The following is a 19,709-nucleotide window of genomic DNA, read 5'->3' as shown; positions in this document are numbered from 1 at the left end:
TAAATACAATGTTTGTTTCAAACAGTTATTTCCAAAGCAAGTACACTCTTTCAAAAAAAATGCATTTTCTTAACTGAACATTGTAGAGGCTGGCAGTTCTCAGAAGCCATGCATCCATCCGTCTGTTTTGTTGTAAGCTAATAGCATTTTCTGTTATCCTTTGGAGTTTTCACTGTGACTCCAAGGCCTGAGAAGTGTTTGTACCTGTTTCAAATGTACCATTATTTAAAGGTGAAATTTCACAGAAGGTAAGGCCTTGGTCCTGCATCCCTTGAGACTCTACATGTTCTTTACATTTTGAAGTAGATGATCAAAAATCTTAATATGAAACAATCATGAAGTTTTTATTACACCTATTCAGTAGTAAGAGAAAGCAGCTCCCATGATTCACTGGTGGTCATGTCTGCTCACTTTTGGTTATGAGTCCGCAGGAGCTAAGTGGTCATGGAATATTTTATGATGAAGAGGTAATATCTCACTAAATAATTGTTTTCCAGATTTCTCACCTAGCAAAAATGTGCCAGTAAAAGCCACGGTGCAATTTTGTACTTAATGCCATGTAATGATGACTGTTAGCTTCAACAGACACTAAGAACCCACTGTGCCCATCAACATCATCAGGACTACTGCTCAGTTATTACAAGTATAGCTCTGCACCAGCAGGACATATCTTGGTGAGCCAGTGGCCTGGAGACTGCAAGGAGCTGAGGGCAGAAGTATTGTGGAGGTGCCAGGGATGATAGTAGAAGAGATGATGGGAAGGAGGACTTTGGAGTGAGGAAGGTAGGAGTATTTCCATGGTGTGGGGTTGGGGTTGACACTCTGTTCTTACAGGATATTTCCATTGCTTATACAACAGTTTAACTTCATTTTAGGATACCCTTTGACTCCAAATTAGCATTGGGAATAGTGAACAATTCTCCACAAGCGGCAAAGAAACACCGGAATTAACTAATAAAAACTTTCCTTATACTTCCTTTGCAACTCCTCCCTTGGTTTCATTTCTTCTTAGCCCCTTTTTAATAATTTAGCTTTGCATCATAGAATCATAGAATGATTTGGGTTGGAAGGGACCTTAAATTAAGATCATGGAGTTCCAGTCCCCCTGCCCTGGGCAGGGACACCTCCCACCAGACCAGGTTGCTCAAAGCCCCATCCAGCCTGGCCTTGAACACCTCCAGGGATGCGGCATCCACAGCTTCTCTGGGCAACCTGTTCCAGTGCCTCACCACCCTCACAGTAAAGAATTTCTTTCTACAGCTGTTAGTCAAGTAGGTTACCTAAAAAAGATAAAACTGAGGGCATATAGTATTTATGAAAAGAATATGCTCTAATTCCCCCCACGAACATATATTAACTTTAAATTCACATTAAAATCTAACAGAAGTAAGGGGAGGTAGTGCTCTGGAACACATGGAAATGCATGACTCTTTCATCAGGATCTGTACTACTATGGCATTTTCTTTCTGCAATCAATAAGAAAATTTCAGAAAATTTTCAGAAAATTTACAGAAAACCTTCATTTAATAGTTGCACAGTGCCTGGAAAGATGGCACCTGTGATTCTGGGGATTGTTTTAGTAAATGTTGTGATGACAAAAATAAGATTTGGAAGAGTAATGCTTTGTATTCCCTGCCCCGTTGATTCATGATGTGGACTTTTTACCTCTAAAATAAGAAGATTGATCCCTTTTTAAGTGTGTTCAGCTTAGATTTAGATAGGAAGTACCATTTGCTCATCAAAAACCGTATCTGTTCTTTTTTTTTTTTTTTTCTCTTATTTTTTTTCCCCCAGCTATGTGGAGTGGTCATTTCACTCATTTGACAGAATCTTGGAATAACTACAAAGACCTAGATCCAGATTATGTAACACAGATAGATCTCATGGGGAAGCACGGCTACCGCACACAGAAGCTTGGGAAATCAGACTATACTTCTGGACTTCATTCAGTAAGGTAATCAGATAGGTTCTTCTGCTATGAAATGAACAGGAATGAATAAATAATTTAGTCATCTGACAAGTGGTTTGTGTCTCTGATTGAGGCGGTAGTAGCTTTAATTTAAAAGAAATTGTGTTAAGAACCTATCAAGGGTCTGTCCTGCAACTTTATGCAGAAACAAGCATATCCCATGCAGATGCACGTTGGTTTTCACCTGTACCTGGAAGATGAATATCAAGATTGTGGCTTTTCCCCACACTAATGAAGATTTTGCTTGATCATTGGTATGGCTCCCTAAGTGACACTCGTAAACTGTTCTTGCCTTGAGACTTCCTTCCTACTATCAGTGTAGGAAAAGCAAAACAAAGAAACGTGTTTGATAATCCTTGAATATTAAATCTAACATCACAAAACACAAGGTGGCCTTTTTTGCCTTTTTGAATGATATATGTTTTCACAGACTTGTGCTGTACTTCCTATGCTGTAAAGCTTTTTTCTTTAAAAAAAAAAGTGACTAGAATTATAGCAATTTATGAAAAATACGTAAACATTTAGAGACTAATGGTCAAAAAACAATACACATAATATGTCTGAATGGTGTCTTCCTTGTACTTTTTATGAAGATGCACTGTCTCCTTGATGAATAATTATGTCCATTGTTGAAATGATAATGAAGAGTAGCTTTTTCTTAAAGAGGTTAGACTTAAAATTTCCTCATCTGTCACTAAAATTAATTGGAAGTTGAAAGGTCACATTAGTAGTTAACAGTATGTTGTACTCCTTTTATCTACAAAATAATTTATAAAGAGTATCCACTTCAGAATCTGGCCAAAGTAATAATTTACTCTTCAGTTTAAGACTGTCAAAAAAGAAAGGAAAGCTTTTTTTCTGTATACCTATCTACACTGGAAGTAATAAATTATTGAAATACAGACACAGCAAAAACTTAATGTTTACTTACTTCACCAGAGAGTATACATATCTGTGCACTACTGCTGCTTCTCTATAGTCTCTGTCTGCAGCTCTTCTTAGTAATTTAGCACCTAACTATGACAGATGGGTGTTCTACTTCTGGTCTTTTGCTTTGAATTTTTTTCTTCTGAATTCTGCATTATTCTTAAAACTTTTTTGGTTTTTTGTTTGTTTGTTTGTTTGTTTTTCCAGTAATAAACAATTTATTGTACAGCATACTAAAACATCATCCGCTGTAGTATTATTCTGATTCCTTTTGCTTGCTTACATGAACGTTGGGAAAATTTCCTCTCTGTCAAGAAACAACTGATGTTGATGAATACATACAGATGTTCATATTATTGTAGTGTAGAGATGGTTAGTTGTGACTGCCTCAGGCACTCATGCTGTTCAGAAGAGATTAGTTTTAACAGCATACTGTAAAGGGCCAGTCACAGACTATTCTTTGAGAAAGCAAAGGAACAGATTTTGTTCTATGTACCGTAGCAAGAAAGAAATGATTCTGTAGGTGCATCATTCTTAAGCGTTTCTAGAATGGATTTTCAGTAAATTAAAATTACTCTGCAAAATTAAAATTTTCTGCAGTATTATAAGGATCCTTACACTTTTCTTCTGAACCACTTCTGTGCAGAGAAAATTCTGTGTTGTCTAAATAGTATATAGTATGCACTTATCCTGCTCTTCACTGAGATAGAAGAAATGTTTTATAATGGTGAAATCTGTTTATCGCTAATCTAGAGTCACTCCACATTTAAAGAAGAGCTGCTCTAAGTAATTCCAGAAGCTCCTGGTTGTTCATATGATAACTTGAACACAAAGATGGCACTGAAAAAAGGTTGGTTGCATATGTAAGTATTTGGATTCCAGAAATCTTGCTTTCATTTGTCTGAGCTGAGGACCATAGGTGAATTCTGGATTCAGTACAAAGGCCGTCACTTGGGGAATGCCAAGCTGAACAACAGTCCTTAGTTCTCAGGTAAATTTTATTGTGTAATAATTAATGCAACAGAAATCATAATATGAGGTCATACAGAGGAGGAACATAATTTTTATGTTGTTTAACTTTCTAAGTTGATAAACCCTGCCAACTTACAATCTCATACCCACAAACATACTCATGAATACTACAGTTTTTGTTCAAGTCTGATCAGGATTGCTGGCAAGGGATGCCATTTATGAGGTCTTTCCTATTTTCCTGTTGATTGGCAATGATGAAATGGCATTTTACATAAGTATTTTACACTCTTTAGGAGTGAAGAGTTGCTATGGTGTGATACTTTGCCTTGAAATCTTGCTTCAGTTTTCAGGAATGTTAGGCAAATAGCTTTTTTGGTTCCTTATTGTGGCTATCCTACTGTATTGTGGTTTTCTATTGGAATAACTGGAAGAGGAATGGCACACAGAGTGAACTGTGACTTGGTTACCATCCTGCTATCAGGATGCTGCTGACAAGTCATCCCTACAGTGATCTTAACACGGACAAGTCCCTTCTTCAGTAGCGGCCTGTTTTGTTTATCTCATTCATGTCAATGCACACTGTTGGTTTAACCTTGCTCTTGCCTTTCTTTTGTCTGTTACTCTCATGTTTGAATGGTTCTATTGATACGATTCTGAATATTTTTGTTCCAAGTCTTCACAGGTGAGAAATAAATTAAGACAATTCAGGGGGTTGCAAAACTGTAGCAATAATTTTACAATATGTACTCTGATTTTTCTCATTTTGCCATGTATAGATTCATCTACTTTAGTGATAGGGTTTGAGTCTCACAAACACAAATAGCGATGTAACTCTGTAATCACATGATGTTTGCATAGCTCTTGCTCCCAAGAGGTTGAATTCTTAGGCACTTCAAATATAACAGAAAAATACTAAACTCTATGGTATTGCAGTTTTTAATTATCTTTTGCCCTACATCTTTAGCCTGCATTTTAACAAGGTACAAATTTTTGATATATTTTTTCTAACTGTCCCTACCACTAGCAAAGGAGATATGATCTCCCTTCATTCCCATTTCAAGTGTTGAAAATTGGAATTCATTTCTGAAGCTTTAGAATAATTATCTGTCAAGTACTTGCTCTTTTCTTTTAAATTCCAGGATTAAATTTGGTATTGACCCCTTTTTCACCTCTCTACCTGGCCTTTTGAAGATTCTTATTTTGGCATATCTTTTTTCCTCTTCTCCCTGAGGATTAGTTTTCCTATTGGATGTGTCAAAACATCTCCTGTGTTGGTCCAGAATGTGGAAAGAGTCTGAAGTGGAGTCTTGGGAAGGTTTTTTGAGTTTGGGGGATTTTGGTTTTGTTTTTTGACTTGATTCTAACCTCAGTCTGACTGGAGAATCAGACTGGCCTATGGCCTATATAATATTTTTTTCTGTATCAGTCAGTATTATGACATTAAATGCAGTTTGACTCACACACCCACCCCTTTACCATTGTTTCTTTTTAATGTTTATGAAATGTGATTTCTCTATAAGTCATATAGCTACCTTAATTTGTTCTAAATTAAACTTAAGGAGTTAAAACAAAAATATTGTTGTAACAGATAATTCTGAGTAGTTTTTCTGGGGGTTAAAAGTGCACTGTTAAAACTCCTTTAGGGGACAAAACTGGTTAGATATTCTTTAGACAATAATAATGCTAGGTTTTAATACAAGGGTGTGATCAAACCTTGAGCAGCTTCATATTTTCTTTTAGAATTTCTTTGGTTTTATTGAAATTGCTGGGAACAAAATGTAGTCAAGGTCTTAAATGGGCTGTTTTCTCCCAACCCTTGTTTGTGCCAGTTGTGGTGTCATTCACTCTGGCAAGGAAACAAGGACTTCTGCAGCCCAGGTTTTTCAGTGTTTTAGAGAGGCAACAATTGTCGTGCAATTAGAAAATCCATTCCAAAAATATTTTATCATTACATTGTTGTCTTTTTCTTTTTTCCCACTTCTTGCATTGTCACTACACCCTTGTCCTCCATTATTCTCTTTTCTTTGTAGGATTTATCAACTGTATCAAAAGCAGTTGTACAAGATAAATCACTCTTACAGATTTTTGTCAGAATTGATAACATTTAAAACTTTTCTAATAATACACTCCAAAAACAGAACTTTGGTTCCAAAGGTATCCTCTCCAGGCAAATTATTTGCAACAGGACTTTTTTGAATAACAAAAAATTAAGGCCCTCTTTACCAGAAAAATAGTATATGAATCCATGCCAGAAAGGTGAGCAGGTTCAACAAGATGGAGATGCTATTTCTAAATGTTATTTTGTAGATGTGAGAAGAACCATTCTGACATGAAATTATAATGAATAAGGAAGAAGATTCAGAAGCACAAAAAAATGGCTAAAGCCCTGAATATTAAATAGATGCATAATTGCTATTGATCAATTGAATAACAATTTTCCTTTATGTAGAAATTACAAATAGGTTGCAGCTACAAATAAAGGGGAAGGTTTTCAGGAATTCTTCACTTGGAGGAAAAATGAAGAAAATGTTTTTCACTGGGTGTGTATCTTATGTGTGAATTTTTATTAACTGTGTAGAAACCTGGACAAGGGATTTTGACTTCCTGCTCTGGCAAAAAGGGAGACCCGTGGTAAATCTTACTGGTGATGAGACACATGTGAGAGTGATGGAAGGAGCTTGGCAGAATACTGATAAAGCAATAAATTGGATAAAGGAAGAGGCCATTAACCTCACTCAACCATTTGTTCTTCACTTGGGACTATATTTACCACAGCCCTATCTATCACCCTATGTGGGAGAAAATTTTGGATCCTCTACATTTTTAACATCTTCCTATTGGCTTGAAAAGGTATGTGAAGGCAAAACTTAAACATAAATTTATTTATAACTGTATTTATTATGAATAGTACTTTATTCCTCATGATTTTTCAAGTCAGACCCAGTTTTGATATTTAAGTACACAGAAAGTACTTGGATGAGATGTTAGATTTCTGATTTAAGGCTAAGAAACTGAAATGAAGACTTTTTCTCAGTTGTAGGATAGGGTTTATTGGCAGTAGTCACTGAGTCGATAAAGAAATTGGAGTTCAATGGCTAGAAACATATTAAACGGAGAATGAAATCATTGCTATACTTAGCTGTAATTGTTTCCTCAGTAATGTTCCAAAGTTTGCTGTTTATAACATTGTGTGTTGTGATTGCTATAAATGATGCTATATGTAGTCATTCTGTCTGCATTTTGTAATGAGAGATTGACTTTTCCTACAGTCAAACCTGAAGCAGTAAGACACAGCAGAAGTTGCTCTTTTCTGTTAACTTCTTTCCATGCTACTGTAGCTTTCCAACGTTTTTAGAATGCAGTGTGTTCATATGTAGAAAGCTAGCAGGTAGCACTCTATCCCAAAGGAGGAGGAAAGATTTTAGCTCTCTCTTGTGTGGTCCTCAGGTGTCATTATCTGTCATAAAAATATTAATGGGTTACAACAGCATAAAGGCACTAAGATTTTCTGCAGCTGAAGAACTGAGAAATAGGTTTGAAAATACTTTAAACTTACTTTTAAAAAAAGATACAGGATTTGTATAACTCCTTTGGCCTCTTCTACTGGGGAACTGCAAAATCTGTTTATCTAGGTGTAACACAAACACAGAGACTTAGAAAAAAGAATATACAAATGAAGGTTGAGAGATGTGAATTTCTGTATAATATTCGGGGTTAGGGGTTCTTCTTGGAATGGTGAGAAGTTTGTGGGGAGAGAGAAGAGCATGGGGAAAAAAACTTCATTTGCAAAAATTAAGATCTAGTTCGGACAGTAAGTAAAACTTTCTAGATGCTAGTTGCTAGGTTAGACATGTCTTGGGAAGTGGGGGTACCTTTTTTCAAGACACAGAGAGAGTTAGAACGTCTCTGACAAATTTTTATCATTCTTAATCCAGGTAGAGTACTTAAACTCCATAATTTGCTGATGTCCTTTCTGCAACTACGTGCACATACTCAGTTACATAAACTGCATGTTACCATTTGTTGACCATTGACTGACGCTTCTGGAATGTGTCTGTGTTTTGTCCATGGAAGAAGTCATCTTTGAAAATGACAGAGATCAATCTCATGAAGAAGTTTAGGTGCACAGATGAAGAACTTGAGTTAAATTATACGTTTAATGGGGAGCTTGTACAGAATGGCGTATCAGCATGGTATGCTTATGAAACCCTGTCTTGCTAAGCAGGTGATCCCCTGTGTTTTGCACAAGCCGGCACTTTCTCAGGGTATGTGGCTTCTTTCCTAGCTATGAATTACAACAGACAGACAAAGGGGTTATGACTTTGTGATTCCTTAAAACCAAGTTGTAGTCCTGTAGAAAAGAGTTCTGTCTTCTGAGGAATTGTGGATGGAGAGGGACAATTTTTTCTCCCGTTGTATCTTAAGCAACTAACAAATAACCATTTGAGGAGTCTAAAACATGAATTTTATGCAGCCAAGGACCTTCAGCCATAGGAAGATAACTGAATTCATCCATGATTTCTTCTTGTAGCCTATTTTCTGTAGGGCCTAAGGAAACTTAGGTTTTGATATCTCTGTTTGACTATTACAAAGCCAAGCTTTGTCTCTATGTTATTGGCACTTTAATTCTTGCTGTATTATCAACTGTTTGGGTGACTTAATATATCTTCTAGATAACTCAGGATGGACTGTTGAGGGACGTGGAGCTTTGTGGGTATTGGAACTCATGGCCATAACAGCACTGGTAGTCCAATTGGATTCAGCAGGGATTGATAGTTAAATTGCTACACCAGTAAACAGGGATGTAATGCTCCTAGGGACAGCTTTAGTTTGGTTGCTTTTGTGCTGCACAGAGCCCCTTGGACAGTGTGTGTCTCAGTTATTTTGGCAGGAACCAGCGCTGCCCGTGTTTGGGGCCAGCCCAGGAGCGGGTCTGTGGCTGCAGCCCTGGGAATGTGCTGCTGCACAGGCACCGGAGTTGCTGTGCCACCATTTAGGGCTCAGCCCGGTTTGTTAGAGAAGATTTTCAGAGGTAAATGACAGCAACAGCTGTGGTTTTATTCCATAAACTTAAGTTTTCCATTCTGAGGTTGTATCTTCTCTGCTTTGTGGTAATTTGTGCTTTATATAGAAGCCAGCAATATAGAAGCCATTAACTCCGTTAAACGTGGCACTTAAGGGAATGCTTACAAGTATGACTCCCTAGGCTAATTGTATGTCAAACTTTGAGGCTCTAAAGCTGGTACTGCAGCACACAATATCTGTGAGCATGCTAGTTTGAATATGCAAATCCAGCTTTATTTGTAATTGATTGCCTCTTACTTTTTAGTTTCAAACTGATCTTACACTTCTTTATAACTAAATGGATTGACATCTGTGGAAACAAATAGACAAGTATTAGAAAATTTGACTTATTTTTATCAAGATGTCAATACTTGTCATCCACTGTCCTGGACAGCTTCCCAGACTAAGTGTATTTCCATGTTGTTCTTACCAATCATTTTGGTACATATTATTTGTAGTAACCCTATAGTTAATGAGACACTATGCCAATACTTACTCTGGAGTACAGTTGTAGAAAATTGTCCAGTGGTGGTGTCTCACTATTTTTTTTAAAAGAATCAGCTGGTAGAGCACATATTTCTGGCTCCTAGCCTTAGTTTCTAGCTGATTTTTCTAGCTCTGTCTCAAAATCACTTGATACCTGTGGAAGCAGAGAGGAGGTACAGAGGAAGTAGTACCACTATGTAACAAGAGAGGCAGCTGGTGTTTCCTGGACCACAAATTGAGAACTGCTTAAAAGTTTTCAATTAAATATGCTTGTTTGGTTTTGGTTTTGTTTTTTTTTTAATACTTAGTTCAGTTGCTAAGTAATGTTAATTTCATCTTATTTTATTTTTATGAAGCTATTAAAGTACCCAAGTGGTCTTCTGTTGCAGAGATGCATCCAGTAGACTGTTACTCATCTTACAGGAAGAATTGCACGTGAGAGTTTACAAAGCAAGGAGTGAGAGATACTGGAGCATTTTATTATGCAGTATGTGCAGAGACAGATGCCATGCTGGGTAGGTAATGTTTCATTATACAGTGAGTTTTCTTGTTCTGACTTTTTTTAAAAATGCTGATAAGGCTGGTCTTCTGAAAAAAAAAAAACCAAAAAAACACAACAACCAAACACAATTCAGATTTGGGAGTAAAGCACATGGATGTTCCATAATCAGTCTATATGATAAAAAACTGGGTAGCTTTGAAGGCTATTGCTAGGTGAATTCAGAGCACTCTGAAAAGTAATCCCAACCAGTCCCCACCAATCAGAGACCCTGTAAAAGCCCAGTAACTGCAGCAAAATGTTGCTTTACCCGTGTGAAACAAAAGAGGAACTAAATACCCTTTGATTAAGTGCTAACTGAAATAATGAAAACAATTGTGAAGGGGACAGGCCAGCAAAGCAAAGCTGGAAGGAAAGATAAATTTTAGGCCATAAGCAGTTTCCTTGGAGATTGATTTCAAATTCATAGACTGGATGACAGCTATTACACCTAGACTAAACTTTGAAGTCTCCCTTAGCAGCATATTATTGTAAGTTAAGAAAAGGAAGGGAAAAAAAAGGCTAATCAGGCATTCAGAATTCTTCCTAGTTTGCAGTAAGATCTACATATATAAAAATTATAATGCAAGTTTGTCTTCATTTACAGTATTTTATTTCATGAAGTAAAACAAGGAATTTCATGAAAGAAGAAGAATTTCATTGCATTCTAATATAAATGTCATTGATAAATAACTTTTAGCAAAGTTAGCATGATAAAGTAATTTAAAAGACACAGAATGACTGTTGCACGTTTTATGAAAGAAAAGAGATCAACGAGAGCCTGATGCTTTGCAATGCCTTCATTGCCTAAAATTATCTGCACTGGGGTCTAACTTGCTAACATATTTTAAGTTTTTAACTAGTCCATTTAAGGAAGAATCACCTTAGTGCTTTAACAATGTGCAAGTGCTTTGCTTCATTGCCAACTTCATTGATTTTGTCCCTGTCTCTGTTGCAGAGATGTATGTGCAAGGGCCTCCTGTGGGGACATAGGCACAGGAAGGAGAGACTTCCACTGACTGTGTGTAAGGTGGATACTGTCAAGACTCCCTCACCCTAAATATAGTGTCAGGGCTTCTACTGTCCTGTTTTACTGCTGTTGAAATAACTATTATCAGTTTCACTAGAAGTTAAACAGAAGTGACCATAGCAAAAATGCAGCTTGTTCTGTGTGCATCCTTGCCTTTTGAAATGTTTATGGTTGTTGTTCAGTGCCCACCACACTCCATTGCCAGACCCCTGCAACTCATTGACAGCTGTATGTTATTCTGGGCTGAACGCTTCGGGCTCTGCCTGCTGTGGCAGAGAGAGGAGTTTCCAACCATCTGCCTAGAATTCCACGAGGTTTGCTTGCTGCTTTGCCAGTGCAGAAGTTGAAAGGAATATTTCACAGGTATCCTTTTCAGTATCTTTTTCTTGTTGCAGGTGAGGTGATTTCAGGTGATTTCAGGTGATTCTGAAGGATACTGGACTTCTTAAAAAAACAATTGTTAATATTCACTGCAGATCATAGAGAACTTGCAATGGAACACTAGCAGTTCTATAAAATGAGCATGTATGAGGGAGGTCCCCATGTTCCTCTTTTAGTCATGGGGCCAACCATAAAAGAACTGTACCAAGTACCGAATGTGGTATCTCTCATAGATATATATCCTACTATGCCTGGTGAGTTAAGTCATTTCAAATTAATTATTTTCTTCCCGGTTACTATTATTATTATTATTATTATGCATTTGTATTATAGTCCAAATTATGTCTCCACTTCATGAGACAATGTAGTAACACAACAGGACATAACAATTTATCTGTGGAGCATACATACAGACTTAATACAAAATGCAAAAAATGGATGTAGAAATACAAGAGATGATGATGTTCCTTATTACTGTTACTGTCATCAATACAATTACAGTGAACTGCTATATATAGGATTATTTAGTTCTTATGACCCTTTTCTTTTTCATAACAATCACATGCACTTTAGATACAGCTATGATGTACTTACTGAAATTAATAGAATTGCGGGTTCAGGATAGTAGAAGAGGAAGGCCTATATCCCTTTTTCATTTGTTTAAATGTAGTATGTATTTGTTCAAGTTTTTAGCCCACACACTGGAAGCTACTGTGTTTACATGTCACAGGTCTTCCTGGTGCTTAGTCAAATGCTGGCCTTTTTATTTACTCTAGGAAGAGCTACAGAACTACAGATACCTAGTGACAGGTATATATGTTGTAGAAACAGAGGAGAAAAAGGAAGGTACGCGCTGATGAAGGAAAATTACCTGATTACCTGTGGGCAGTCTGTATGTTCTATCACTACTCAGTGTAGAACTGAGGACAGAATACTACCACAGTGCTCTGTGGAATGGAAAGTGTTGAATTTTGAATTACTATGTTCGGTAAGATGATTAAAAATAGCAGTACTGTTATAACCCATTTTTAGGACACGCCAAAGTTTAGGTGACATCTCTGGGACTCTCAACTATGTTTTTCAGAATGACTCTGAGAGTCATTTAATATTGACCTGATCTTTGGGAGACAGAGACACTTGCGATATGATACTGAGGAGCTTGTTCAAGCTGATGTTACAGCATCTTCAGGGGCCATCAAATAGACTATAGGGTCATCCAGTGTTTTCCATATATGCACTGGTACAATCTCTATCTCCAGCCCTACCAGAGAAACTCTGTTCCTCAGCTTCTCCACCAATTATAGGTGATAACAGTAATGAGCACCTGTGGTAAAGTGTTTTGTAGTTCCCTGAAGAAGAATGTTAGTTAGGAGCTTAGCACCTTTACTATCAAAGAAATTAATGGCTAGGCTATGTTGGATATGGAGCTTTAAGGGTCCTTTCATGCTATGACAACCTCTTTCTGCTGCCTGGCATAATCAGAGCAGAAGGGAAGGGTATAAAACCATGATTTAAAAAAGTGAAAAAGCACCACCCATCACTGGAGGCTATCGCAATCGGTTTTAGCAAACATCTGTTAATGGCTGTCTTAGACATAGCTGATACTGCTTTTGATCAACATGGTGGGCAGCTGACCTTGGACAGTTCCTTAAGCTTTATTTTATTGCTGTATTTTAGGGTTCCTCTGTTCTACAAGGAGAATAATTAGGAATGCATGTTTTATTATTATAAAAAAAAAAATTATGTTCAGACACCTGTAGCATTACCTTGGGCTTCTTTAATCACAGTAACTGCAGTAGCATTTTGACTTTGTGTATCTTTGCTTAGATATAGCAAGAATTCCTGTCCCACAGAACCTGATGGGGCTGTTCTCTCTGATGCCGCTGCTCAGCTGGAAAGGCTGAAAACAGTTTTACCCAGAGAGCCTCGATCCTTGTGGGTGTTGAGCTAGTTCCATGGATGCAATGTGAATTCTTCCATGTACGTGCTTCAAACTGGGAAATGGAAACATATCATGTACTCAGATGGTTGTTCAGTGGTTCCATGACTGTTTGGTATGTTATAACTGTTATGTTCTCACTGATGAATAATCTACTTTAATACAAATTGGCTCTTAACTGACTGTTTGTTGGTTACAGACCTTTCTGACGATCCAGATGAGCTAACATTAATGTTGCCGTAAAATTCCCAGTAATTGTACATTCCTTGGACAAAATACTCCACTCTATAGTAGATTACCCAAAGGTTTCTTCTTTGTCCAGGAGTATAACAAAAGACAGTTTATGAGTTGGAAACAAAGTTTTGGTCAGAATTACTCAAACGTTACTGCCAATCTTAGGTGGCATCAGGACTGGCTAAAGGAACCAAAAAAATATGAGAGTGCAATTGACAAGCGGCTTAGTCAAAGTAAGTAAAAAAACAACCTAGATTTCATATGACTGGGGATATGAAAACATTCTGCGTGTGTAATATTATGCTATATTTCAAGTGTTAGACTTACTGTCTTATATAAGCTGTAGCCAAAATGCCCAAATAATTACTGCATTGTGTTAGAAGCCAAAAGTGTTTTATATAACTAGCCAGCCCAAAAAATCTAGACTTTTGCATGTTACAATTCTGTAACACTTAAGTATGCATAGGAAGCGCTAATTGCATGTATGGAATACTTAGCCCGCTGCAAAAATGCAGAGTATTAAGTATTAGAACTTAACGGGAATTTCCATTTCTAAGGACAGACTAAAGCAAAGGTTATAGAATTTAGTGCAGCGTAGTACAGTGGAATGTGCTGGAGCCCACTTTCCATCAAGACAGATTTTAAGTCTACATACATATTCATCCACATTAGAGAGGCTATAGTGGTTAAAATACAATCAAAAGGTTAACAACTATTATTGGTCTGAACTTAAATGCAGTTTATTCGAGTACTTACTATATCAGCATTCCCTTCTTATACATGATTGATCCCCATCTTTTCAAGATCTAATCTCTGCTATCTCTTGCTTTTGGATCTGGTAGTTATCACTCCTTGCTGTTTAAAATTTCGTAATATGTATAGGCTACTAATTGAGCATGCGTGCAAGGGAAGAGGAGTCTGGTCTCCGGTCACTATCAGAAATGAAAAAAAAAAAAAAAAAGCCAAAACAAACCCCTCTGACCAAACTCCTGAGTAGGGCAGTTCTCTGAAAAGTGGTAGTGTGATCTGCATAGCATAAGATGAAAACTGCTTGACTGTATCTCCATTATGCAGTTAGAGTCTGCAGGTAAATGTTTTAACGCACATCAACAGGTGGAGAAATGGAACCGGTAATGTACACAAAGGAGATGCAATTGAACCTTGCAGAAAACGTTCACATAAAAATACTGTTTTACATTTTTTGAGGAATTTGGTAGAAAACAAAATAGTTTTGGAAGAAAGTAAGGTTTAGCTATAAATCTGCTTAAGTGCTGCTGCAATTACGTTATTTCTTAAGTTTGCTTATTCTTGATCACAACTCTTGCTGCTCTAGTATGAATCCAGGATGACATTATACTTCATACTGAAATGCTTTCTGGAATCTTTAATGAAATACTCAGCAGTAGCAGTAAGCTAGTAAAAATGAACATAAAAAATACTTGTCTTTTCTGACAGCTAAGTACTCTACATACATTTTGTGAACTACTCACCACACTAGAATTAGGTACGTCTTTGAATAATTTGGCTGTTTTATTTTTTTCTGTTCATAGAACATTAAGCCTAACTTTATATTACTTACCACTACAGTAGCAACTTTTTCTTGGAGGGCGAGGAACAAGTGAATAGTTGAAATAAACTGTCAAACACTGTAGCACATGTCATTATAATTGTTGCTAAAATGAGGTCAGGTTATAATGAAATAATTTCAACAAAAAACATGTCTTAGCAGTACACGGTTAAGTGGCTGTGTAAGAAGATAAAATAAATGTATCCATATGAAGGCTCATTTAGCAGGGAAAAGAATAAATAAACTGATAATTTTCCAGAGGTCTAGATGGAATGAATTGTACAGAATATAGCAAAATAAAATTATGGCCACACCAAAACAAAACCACATAAAATAAGATGTGGTTTTGTGTGTGTTTTTTTTTAATGGCCGAATGTTTAAAGAAATTACTAGAGAATATTTAAAGAATTTACTAGCGTAATCTTATTTTGTCAGTTCTGTGAACAGTGCTTTCTTTAAAGGCCTTAGCTTTTAAGATGTGCTTCTTTGTAAGTCTTGGGCTTACGAAAGTGCAGTTTATGATAACTCTGTGAAATGGAAAAACAAATTGGGAAAACAAAACTTCTTACCATAATTCCTTGCAACAATGTCTTGTATCACAGACTGTCGGAAGGCGCCTGGGGCACGGGGAGAGGTTTGCAGACGACGCAGGACACCCCGGGGACGTGCCAACACACAGCGTGGAACCGGGACATCGGGAGGTAGGGACTCCCCCTCACCAGGCGGTTCCGTGGCAGCCCGGGGTCAGATCCTGTGTCAGCACGTCTAGTCTAATAGTTCGTTTTCTATCTGCTCACCTTAGGATGCTTATTGAAAAAGAAAACATTGAGTTTTTTGTTAAAAGTTGGACTTTGGCAAGTTATTTATTAGTTGTGTGTGAGCGAACGTTTGTTCTGAAGAGTTGGACAGAGAGAAGCAAAAGCCCCCTAATGCCTTCCCGCCTCCATTTGTGATAAAGAATCTTCCTGTGTTGGTACAGAATGGGGCTAATTTAAGCCTAAAACAGATACATTGAACAATGTGGTCATACTCAGTTACTCTGTCTTAGTTATGCTAATGCATCTGCATTACTGTAACACAAATCAAGTGAGGTTTACAACATGCAAGGTTGGCCAGCTAACAAAGGACAAAAAAAAAAATCTGATTTTTTGATCAGACTGAACGAGCCACGCAGTATTAAATTGAAGAGAGAAATGGAGAAGGAAGGCTGGAATGCCAACGGGTGCAAGCCTATTTGTTAGATGTAGCCAGGTCAGTGCAGCCTCGGGAGATGTAGCTGGGACTAGCAAGGGCACTGGCCTGATCAGCTCTGAGCCTTTCTTTTATCTTCAAGTGCTTACAGAGGCAGCAGAGGTACCACTGCCCTGATGAACAAAAATGGGAATTATTTGTGTAAACTCAAGGTCCTGATGGTCACTGGAGAGGTAAGAGACTGACTGTGCCCATTTGCCAACAAATCATGTGGAAATAATCATCCGCCACCTTTGTCAGGAAAACGAAGAAGGTTAGCAGGTTTTTCTTACCAAAAGGCAGGAAGAAAATCAGTGGGGAAATCCGGGCTTTGAATCCACTTGGGCCTCAGCCTGTCTGATCTTATTTTAAGCAAGCCACGGAAATAAGAGTCCAGATAAAATGACTATAAGTTAGGTTCACAACTGACTAAAATCAAACTCAGTAGTAGATTCCAAAAACTAAAAAGTGGGAATGTGAATCAAATAAAATCTGCAAGAATTTAATGTAGTACTGTTTGGTACCTTTTTAAAAAGTAATTTGAATGCAGGAGTACGCACTTTTTTCTTATTAAACATGAGAAAATGCACCCCAGGAGCACTATTGGCGCTTCTGAGGATAGGCTAAAATTCAAAGTAGTTTTGTTTAACTAGAAAAATTATCTGAAATCAGTCAGATAAAATTCATCATGGATTAGTTAAAGGTCAAAATAAAAAGGAAGGGGAAAAATATTAAACCGGTGAACAGCAGACTGCCTAGGCTGCAGTTTTGCAGGGGAAAAAAACCCAGCTCCACATGCCTGGAGATTAGACCCAGAGGCAGAGTATGAGTCAACAGCACGATGTGGTGACGAAGGAAATGAGTGACATTTGAGGGTGATTAAAGAAGTGGCGTGTGTAAGACACAAGCAGCAATTATTTCATTGATCTTAACAGCAGTGAATCCTCAGGGTGCTGTCTTGTGGCTTTGATTTTTAAGAAGGACATAAACAGATGAGGGGATTTGGAGGAAGAGAATATGATCAAGGGTCTTGTGAATCGCGTTGGGTTTATTGCAGCCGCCAAAAACCTCGACAAGTCCTCAGCTGTGGGCAAGGCTCATGGAAGAGCAGCAAATGCTGACAGCGAATGGAAAAATAAATATCTCTGGTTTTCAGGCAGGGCTGTTCTGATGAGCTATTTCGAGGAGAGAGAAAAATAAAAAAATTTAAAAAACCAACAAACCACAAAACCAAAAAAACCCAACCCTGTGAGTGGTGAAAAAGGAGAACAGTGTAGAGTTACCTGCTCGGACGCTGCAGCCGGGCTCTTCTGAGAGAAACAACTTCACGCAGCCCCAGGGGAAGGCGCTTCGGTGCCTGCTCGGGATCCCGCCGGGGTGTCGGTGGGGCCGGGAACCCGCAGCAGACACCGGCTGCGGGGACACCCGCCTACCTGCCTCCCGCTCCGCCGGGGACCGGCGGGGTCACCCCGGGCTCCGGCAGCTCTCCCGGTACCTCCGGCACCCCGGGCTCTCCCCGCAGCGGCGTTTCGCTGCCCCGGCACCCCGGGCATCCTGGGGTCCCCCGGCTCCCTCGGTACCTCCCGCTACCCCAGGCTGCCCCCGGCGCCCCCAGCTCCGCCGCAAGCCAACCGGCCCCGGGAAGCTCGGTCGCCAGCCGCGTCGCCAGCCGCGGCACCAGCGCTAGCCCGCAGCTCGCCAGGTGGCCCAGCAGCGGGTCCCGCCGCCCCCCGCGCAGCTCCCTCCCCTAACCCCCCCAACCCGTTGCCCACCGGGGCCAGCAGCAGGACGGCGCTCACCCAGGTCGCCCGCGGGCCGGGGAGGGGCACCGGTGGCGGGGAGGTTGAGACCGCGGGGCAAGGGGTCCTGGTCCTGGCCCTGGTCCTCCTCCTCCTCCTCCTCCTCCTCCTCCTCCTTGGGGGCAGCCGCCGCTCGGGACCCCGAGCTCCCCGGAGGCGTATAGAGGGGCTGGCCGCCATCCGGCACCGGGAGAGGGCTCCCCACACGGCGGGGCGCACGGCACCGGCAGGCAGCTTCCCCAAACCTTCCTCATCACAGAATCATAGAATTGCCCAGGCCGGAAGGGACCTCCAAAGGTCATCTATTCCGACCCCCCACCTTGAATATCTCCAGGGAAGGGGCCTCAACCACCTCCCTGGGCAACCTGTTCCAGTGCTCCACCACCCTCACAGTGAAGAACCCTCTCCTAATCTCCAGTCTAAATCTGTTCCCCTCCAGCTTGAAGCCATTTCCCCTCGTCCTGTCACTGCAGGCCTTTCTAAACAGGCTCTCCCCAGCCTTCCTGTACCCCTGCCTCAGGTACTGGAAGGCTGCTATTAGGTCTCCCCAGAGCCTCCTCTTCTTCAGGCTGAACAACCCCAGCTCCCTCAGCCTGTCCTCATAGCAGAGGTGCTCCATCCCCCTGATCATCCTTGTGGCCCTCCTCTGGACCCTCTCCATCAGGTCCATGTCCTTCTTATATTGAGGGCTCCGGACCTGCACACAATACTCCAGGTGAGGTCTCACGAGAGCAGAGTAAAGTCCCCTACACAACCAGGCACTGTCGCACAGCTTCCCCCTTTCCTCATCCCCTGGACAGCCCAGGACTGGTGAGCATCTTCCACCGGTTGTCCTCATCCCCCCCCAGCACCATTGGGCATCATCCCGCAATGGTCCTCATCCTAGAGGAGGCTGAGGGGTGACCTCATCACTCTCTACAGCTACTTGAAAGGACATTGCTGAGAGGCTGGTGCTGGTCTCTTCTCCCAGGTCATTAGTGATAGAACGAGAGGGAACGGCTTCAAGCTACAACAGGGTAGGTTTAAAATGAACATTAGGAAAGAGTTTTTCACAGAAAGAGTAGTCAGGCATTGGAATAGGCTGCCCAGGGAGGTGGTTGAGTCACCATCCCTGGATGTGTTTAAGAGGCGTTCAGGTGTGGTGTAGGGGGATATGGTGTAGGGGAGAACTTTGTAGAGGAGGGTAGATGGTTGGACTCGAGGATCCCAAGGGTCTTTTCCAACCAAAATGATTTTATGCAGGCATCTGGCTCTGGTGGCCCTCATCCTTTATACTGCCCAGCACCCGTGGGCCCCGTCCCCTGGTTGTTCCTCATCCCCTGTACAGCCCAGGACTGGCAAGCATCTTCCTCCGGTGGTCTTCATCCCCCCCCAGCACCGTCAGGCATCCTTCCTGAGTGGTCCTCACCCCCTGCACCACCCATGACCAGCAGACATCTTCCCCTGGTAGTCCTCTCCCCCCTGCACTGTCAAGCATCTTCCCCCAGCAGCTCCATAACCTGCTCCCCCCCAGATCATTCTCCCCCAGGCAGCCCTTCCACTGCCCTTCTGAGCAGAACACCCTCTGGAGGGC

At 40.2% G+C, this 19,709-nt stretch overlaps 1 pseudogene; it reads left to right on the top strand.

Moving 5' to 3' along the window:
* Positions 1-1,796: 1,796 nt before the first annotated feature.
* Positions 1,797-18,024, top strand: LOC106895377 (annotated as a pseudogene).
* Positions 18,025-19,709: the final 1,685 nt, after the last annotated feature.

The sequence above is a fragment of the Calidris pugnax genome, unplaced genomic scaffold (genome assembly GCF_001431845.1).
Source record: "Calidris pugnax isolate Ruff unplaced genomic scaffold, ASM143184v1 scaffold157, whole genome shotgun sequence".
Taxonomy (NCBI): domain Eukaryota; kingdom Metazoa; phylum Chordata; class Aves; order Charadriiformes; family Scolopacidae; genus Calidris; species Calidris pugnax.
The sequence above is the reverse complement of the archived record's forward strand: the minus strand, read 5'-3'. Positions and strand labels throughout refer to the sequence as shown.